The 7,832-nt window shown below is 37.9% G+C and overlaps 1 pseudogene; it reads right to left on the bottom strand.

Moving 5' to 3' along the window:
• Positions 1 to 422: 422 nt before the first annotated feature.
• LOC137775452 (WD repeat-containing protein 82 pseudogene) lies at positions 423 to 1,412 on the bottom strand (annotated as a pseudogene).
• Positions 1,413 to 7,832: the final 6,420 nt, after the last annotated feature.

The raw sequence follows: 7,832 nt of genomic DNA, 5'->3' as shown, positions 1-7,832 counted from the left end.
GATCCAGTAACAAGACATGCAGGATGAGGGCAAGGGGCACTGAGCTGCCCTAGCATCTCAAAACCAGAACTGCGGCTTCCTATGCATTTATCGGGGTGGGAGAAGGGATGTGCAGAATTAATTTCACCGACTCCTCAGCAGCAAATACATTCAAAATGGAAGGTGTCTTGAGGACCCCACTATACCCTAATCACGAGTCTGGTCACTCCTCTGGAGGAGCTCGGTGCAGTGACAGCTGGAAAATCTGAGTCCCGATTGAATCTGCTTCACCAAGAGTCCTTTTGAAGAAGCTTGGCAATGTAATTCATTTCTTTTGAGCAAATGTGCAGCACATCCTTGGGAAGGCCATGTGGAAGGATGCTCTCCAGCCCAGTCAAATGATCCAGTCTCACTAATATCTTAGTTCCCTCTAAGTTTTTTTTCCTACTGGCCACCCTCACTGTACAGAAAACAGGCAAGCACCATGCAGGTCAGTCATCGATGGTGGGCAACCAGAAGGCCATGTTGGAACAAGCACTGGCAAAAGTCATGAACTTGGGGTTGACCTGCAGGCAGGTGATGGGGCCTGTGTGTTTGCCATCCAACATCGCTACTTTTATACCACTCTCTCCATTCCAGACATGGATCTTGCCATCCTCTGTACCAATCATAATAAACTGCGAGTCTGGAGTAAAGGAGGCCTCCAGTGTGACGGCTTTGCTGCTGGCATAACCCCCAAACGTATGCATCACCACTCACTTGAATGCATCGATCAGATGGATGAAGCTGCCATTGGTAGAGATGAGGATGAGTTTGCCTTCACTGCTGAACTTAACTCCCGCCCACTCGCAAGTCCGATCATACTGTGTCTTAAATGTCGCAAATGGCCCCTTATCGAAAGAGCGAAGATCATAAAGTTTGACCATTTCAGAATTGACACCTGCAGTAAAAATTAATCCTTCTGGATCAAAAGAACAAACTGGTTTGCCCTGTAGATGCATGAGACCCTGGCAGTTAGGGGACTGGAGATCCCAGAGCCGAATGGTCTTATGAAGAGACCCAGAAATGAAAGTGTCATCCACAGGTGACATGGACAAGGCCACCACCCTTTTCCTATGTCCAGGAAAGTATCCGATGTATTTGTTGTCATGAAAGGAGAGGTAACGGATAGTATCACCTGTTTTGTTAGGGCTGTAAACGACTGTGTTTGCTGCATGAGTGTGTCTGATGAGGTCCATGCCATATTTCTTACTGTACAGGGTTCTCTTTGGTTTGCCCTCCTGGCAGTCACAGAGCACGATGGAGTCGTCATCGCTGCTCGAGATGACTGTCTCGCCATTGAGGCTGAAGTCGAAGCTGTTAATCTTGTCCGAGTTCTCGCGGAACACCTTGGCGACATGGAAGTTCCGCAGCACGCTGTCGCTCAGCTTCATGGCGGCGAATGCTGGAGGTGGCAGCGGCTAAAATGGATTTTTATATTTTAACCTTTGTTCTATGACCTTTCTATTTTTTAAAATTAATATTTATTTATTTATGGCTGCACTGGGTCTTAGTTGCAGTGCGTGGGATCTTCATTGCGGTATGTGGGATCTTTCACTGCAGGGTGCAGGGTTCTTCGTTGGGGAGCATGGGCTTCTCTCTAGTTGTGGCACGTGGGCTCTGTAGTTGTGGCTTTTGTGCTCAGTAGTTGTGGTGTGTGGGCTTAGTTGCCCTGCTGGCATGTGGGATCTTAGTTCCCCGACCAGGGACCTGTGTCCCGTGCATTGGAAAGCGGATTCTTAACCACTGGATCACCAGGGAAGTCCCTATTCTATGACCTTTCTAAATCCATTTACTAGCTGTAGAAATTATTTTGTAAGTTCCTTAGGATTTTCTGTATGCCCAATGATGTTGTCTGAAAATAGCATCAGTTTTGTTTCTTCTTTTCCAGTCTACATGCCTGCTTTCTCTTATTCTCCTATTACAATTTTAGAATTACATTTCATAAAATACTCAGTGAGTGGTAATGGAAGTGGACATCCTGATCTTAGGGGTAAAGAATTAACTTTACGATTATGTGTAATGTTAGTTGTACAGTTTTTGTAGTTGTCCTTCATTAGATTGAGGAGTTTCTTTTTAATACTTGTTTGCTGAGAGCTTTTTTCATGAGTAACTGCTGAACTCATTAGCTAATTTTTCTGCAACTATTGAAATGATGTTTTTACTCCTTTATTGTGTTAATATGGTGAACTCCACTGATTGATTTTCAGAGATTCAACCAATCTTGCATTTGTGGGATAAACCCCACTAGGACCTGATGTATTATTCCTTTTATATATTACTGGATTTACTTGTGAAATATTTTGTTAAGAAATTTTGTGTCTAAATGTAAAATAGATAGCTAGTGGGAAGCAGCCACATAGCACAGGGAGATCAGCTCGGTGCTTTGTGACCACATAGAGGGGTGGGATAGGGAGGGTGGGATATGCAAGAGGGAGGAGATATGGGGATATATGTATATGTATAGCTGATTCACTTTGTTATACAGCAGAAACTCACACACCATTGTAAAGCAATTATACTCCAATAAAGATGTTAAAAAAAAAAAGAAATTTTGTGTCTATATTAAGAAAGTATATTGTCCTGTAATTTTCTTCCTTCACCTTTTTGGTAATATCTTCTTAAGTTGTAGTAAGATTTTACTAGCAGATTTATTCCCTCAGCAGATGTCCTCTGGAGAATCAATGGTCAGAATTATATCCTATGTTCACCCTATATCAACTAGTGACAAAGGAATGGTTTCCTAAGCTTGATTTTAGACTATTAAGGATACACTTCTGAGAGAGGGGCTGCTACTAAAGCTATGTGGAGAGGGTGACCCCCCAATCAAAATCACAAGTTGTTTTAGAGAGGGAAAAGGAACAGCTCTTACAATACATCCACAAAAGATATTATTACTATCATCCCCTTTGACAGAAGGGGAAAAAATAGTTTAAGAGGTTAAATAGCCAGAGGTACACAGCCAGCAAGTAGGAGATCCATAATCATGGCATAATGAAAACAGTATGACTACAGGTGCCAAGAAACTTGTTATAACCTAGTTATATCATGAAGTAACTCTGGGACCTGTAGCTATTCACCAAAACTCTCAGGAGCTCAGTATCTCCATCTCAAAATTAAGCTCTAAAGTAAGTTCTACGAATCACAAATTTCACTCTCAAAGACAGATTTCCACAGCACATGTCCCCAAATTTTATTGAATTGATTAATGAACCATTTGTGACTTGAAATATCAGGAACTAAATGTCAATATCAATTCTGTTGGAAAATAAAGCAACTAGAATATTGGTTTTGTGTAAGAAACCTGGAGCAAGAAGAGCTGAAGTTTGGAAACTGAGTTTACATGATATTCCATCTTCATTTTCTTTTTTAAAAATCTTATGATTTACATAGTTATAAAATTTCTACTACCTTGTAATTAAATACATGTAAAGAATTAAAGCAACAAAAGATTTAAAGTTATGAAGGAGACATTATGGTAGTGAAAAAACTTAAGCATAACTCAGTTTGAATCTTGGTTCTGCCTCTTCCTAAAAGGGTAAGGACAAGTCACTTAACTTACTGACTCTCAGATTCTTCATTAGAAGAGGCACGAGAAAGTCTGGTGAAGATTAAAAAAGCTATCTCTCAAAGTTATATGAAAATGATGAGGTAATATATGTAAAATTAATCACAAAATATATGTACATAGAAGGTGCTCAATAATTATTTGTCCCTCTCCCAATATTACTTATGAATGATGATTATAAATGTGCTTCCTTGTGAAGTGGATATTTCTAAGCTAGTCTGGATAACTTAGAATGTGTGAGGCTTTGATTACTGTATATTTTGATGAAAACTGAGACTCCTCTCCAAGCCTTAAATTAATCCAGACATAAGAGGGGTTAAGGGAGGGAGCTGTAGCAATAGGAATTGCATCTTTATGATTTTCTGTGGTGTGCCTTGCTCCCACTCCCTTCTGATCCAGGTACTTGAGAACTTCTTCCTTAATGAGGTTTTTCATCTTCTACACAGCTATAGTTTTACTCCCAGGAAGATTTACATAGATGTGAAAGAAAAATTCTACCTGAAAGGTTAAGGTCCCAGGTAATAGAGCAAACCTTAACCCTACACGTGGTAACTGAATTTAGGAATTTGGGAAGGCTTATTAATACCCTCCCTAATTCTTCTTCATCCACTGATTTATGCTTGAGTTCTCTGTTTCATTCTTAATAACTCTTAAATTACATATACAAAATCTCTGCGGTAACAATTGAAGAGGTTAACCAGAATTTTGCAATTACCCATGAAGTGAGGAGCTACAAGTAGATTTTAAAGAGGATTAAAGGAAAGCTTTAGAACACTGAAGGGGGCAGAGTGTGGGAACCAAAGACAAATTTCATCCGGAGTTTTGTCCAGAACTAATCCTTATATGTAACCCGTCACAACAGTTTACACGTTTTCTATTCCTCTGGTAGCCAGTAGTTGAATTGGATTCTTTGCTTCTTTTTTCAAGAGAATAGCTACCAACCAATACATGTTCCTAGCTCATCTTTTATTACTCTCCTATAGAAACCAAGGTGACTTCCTTGCTAGTCTCAAAAAATATGCTTTATACTTTCTTACTTCTACATGATTGCTCAGAATATGTCCTACCCAGAAAGCCCTCGCTGTCCACTGAAATCTTGCTCATTGGTCAGTGCCATTTTCAAATACTCCCTTCTTTGTTCATCTCTCTTTGTGTCAGTAAACATATGTTACCTAGGATGGCAGATATTTTGTTAACAGCTCTATGAAATCATAAGGTACTTTATCTCAGAGAGTAACAATTAGCTATCTCTGTAGTACCCTCCACGACAACTTTCACATTATAGGCACTTCATTTTTAATCTATTTGCTTAGTTTCTATTCTATTTGTAAAATAAATATAGAATAAATTTGTAGCATAAATTAACAAATGGAGTAATACTGTGCCTTGAAAAATCACTGACCTGAACAAACTGAAAATTTCCTAAATCCCTTCTAGTACCATCACCAAATGGTATGTATATGTTTTGGGGGGAATAGCTCACTTTTGACATTTTGTGTTTGAGTTGTTGCTGTCATTATATTTTAGAGATATCATGGAAAATAATAAATGAAGGACAGTATTCTAGATAGGAAACAAGAACTCTGAGCATTGGGCACTAAAATATATGATGACCAGTAATTTATTTCATTAACTTTCTCAGAGAGCTAAATTGCTGATCTTGGTTACTTGCTATGACTGATGTTTGTTGGTTTTATTGTAGCAACTCTTCCATCTGTTGATGGCCAGTAGTTAAATTGGATTCTTCTTTCTTTGCCAAAAGAGTAGATGACTTAATAAAAGTGTGGTGTTTCTATATAATATTAATAATATCTCCTTTTTTTTTTTTTCTGTATGTCATTTGCTCCAACCAAGAAGACTCATAGTTAATGTTGCCTGTCCTTCACTGAAAATTAACTCAAAAAAGATCCACCCTAAATGGAAGAGCCACTCTGTCAAAAGACAAGAGATGACCATGGATCAGAGGACTGTTTGTAGTTCAATGGTTTAGAGGTTAATACAAAGACATGTTATTCCTGAGTCCTGTTGAAGTCTAAAGACATTGCCAATGCACTAAATTGGAGACAGTCTGATAAAATAATTATGAACAAAATATCACCGGAGACTATCAATTTTTAAAAAAAATTTAATACAAATACATGGTAATTTTCAATTTTCACTCCCTTTGGAGCATATATATCCTGACACTTTAAAATTTCAAGTGACTTAGGCTTTACATTTAAAAAAATAGATTCCTTTCTGTTATGTCTCTGATGTAGTTATTTCTCACCCACAGAACCTAGAATTAGATGATTTTCAGGAGCTAGGAATAAAATAATTGCTAAAGATTCTACCAAGTTCCAAAATTGTTCTTGAATTAAAGGGATGTTAAGCCTAACTAAAGTGAAGGAGAATTTCCATCCAATAAATTTCAGAAGTGTAGGGCTTCTAATTTACCCCTCTGCAATTGACAGTTCTTTGAGACTGTGTGAGTCCCCAAAAAGAAGGCTGGAAAAAGTCAAATTAAAGGGCAGACATCTTAGATCACTCCAAGAATCCAAAATGAAACTGCCTTCTGCAGCTCCACCCAACAAACAGAAATTTTCCAGTTATAAAATTTCCATCCAATCTCTTTTCAGAATCCTAACCTACACATTTTGTATTTCAGTTCTTCCTCTTGTACAGGCTTAGATTTCCCTCAGATCTGTGATTCTGTCTTTATTTCAAAAACTCAGGATTCCTTACTTTCTGAAGACTGATTTAATGATTTACTAATGATCTTCTTTTGCCAGGTTGTCAACAAATTGTCCAAGACTGTGTTCCTGAAATAGCTGAAATCATTTTCAGGCCAAACTCCATAGACATTACATTTTATTATCCTAGAAAGAACCGCAAGACATTAGTCACTGCTAGTTGCATTCCTATGTTATGAAAGACTTTTATTACTTCTGTTTCTATATTCACAAGAGTGCCCCAGTTTTCCCAACATTATTTAGAATAACAAATCAGTATGCTCCTATACTATCATCCATTCTGTACCCAAAAGGCTCTGATTAGTAAGGTAGACATTTCAGAAGTGCCTAGTTCTGAGTCAGCTGAGGCTTCATGCATTCACTACCTTGTGCTTGTGGTCGTGGCCAGGACAAAATATTTTAGTTCCTTAATCTCAGAGGCTTGTGACTCTGGGAATCCACCAGCAATGACCCTCGGCTCAATTGTCTATAAGTGATCATTCCTGTGAACAATCTCCTTCCATTTCATCACAGTCTTCTTGGAAGGTCCTCAACAATATGGTCAAGCCTGTATTGAAAAACATATATACCACTTTACTCATCTGAAATGAAGACTCAGTAAAAGTATATGCACTTTTCTGCTCTGCTTTTTCACACTTGCATTTATACTGTGATCATTTTTATTATCCTTATACTTTTAAAATATGAGTTGAGTAGTATGTAATATTTTAAAACGTGGCTATAGAACAATTAAACATTTCTATTTAGTATTATAGGGTATAAAATTTTTTTAACATATAATTACACTATGTATCTTCTTTTTTTAAAAAAATTGGGGTATAGTTGATTTACAATGTTGTGTTAGTTTCTGCTGTACAACAAAATGAATCAGCTATAAGTATACATATATCCCCTCCCTCTTGGACCCTCTTAACCACATCCCACCCATCTAGGTTACCACATAGCACCGAGCTGAGCTCCCTGTGCTATACAGCATGTTCCCACTAGCTATTTGTTTTACACATGGTAGTGTATATATGTCAATCCCAATCTCCCAATTCTTCCCCCCTTCCCCCACCCCGTGTGTCCTCATGTCTGTTCTCTATGTCTGCATCTCTATTCCTGCCCTGCAAATAGGTTCATCTGTGCCATTTTTCTAGATTCCACATACATAGACAGATGAATGGATAAAGAAGATGTGGTACATATATACAATAGAATATTACTCAGCCATAAAAAGGAATGAAATTGAGTCATTTGTAGAGATGTGTATGGACCTAGAGTCTGTCATACAGAGTGAAGTAAGTCAGAAAGAGAAAAACAAATATCATATATTAACACATATATGTGGAATGTGTATCTTATTCTTAATGATTTTTTGGTTGTTTGTTTTTGACCTTATCTTGGGTGTGTATATCAAAGTGATAACAGAGGTTCTTTAATTTTCTCTTTACTCATCTCATATTTATCCTGAGGCTCTTTGGGAGTAGAATTGAAATAAAATAGAAGCAGGAGCTTAGCAGGTTTTCTAAGCA

This window comes from Eschrichtius robustus, chromosome 13 (genome assembly GCF_028021215.1).
Source record: "Eschrichtius robustus isolate mEscRob2 chromosome 13, mEscRob2.pri, whole genome shotgun sequence".
NCBI classification, from domain to species: domain Eukaryota; kingdom Metazoa; phylum Chordata; class Mammalia; order Artiodactyla; family Eschrichtiidae; genus Eschrichtius; species Eschrichtius robustus.
This window is presented reverse-complemented; position numbering and strand designations above follow the sequence as displayed.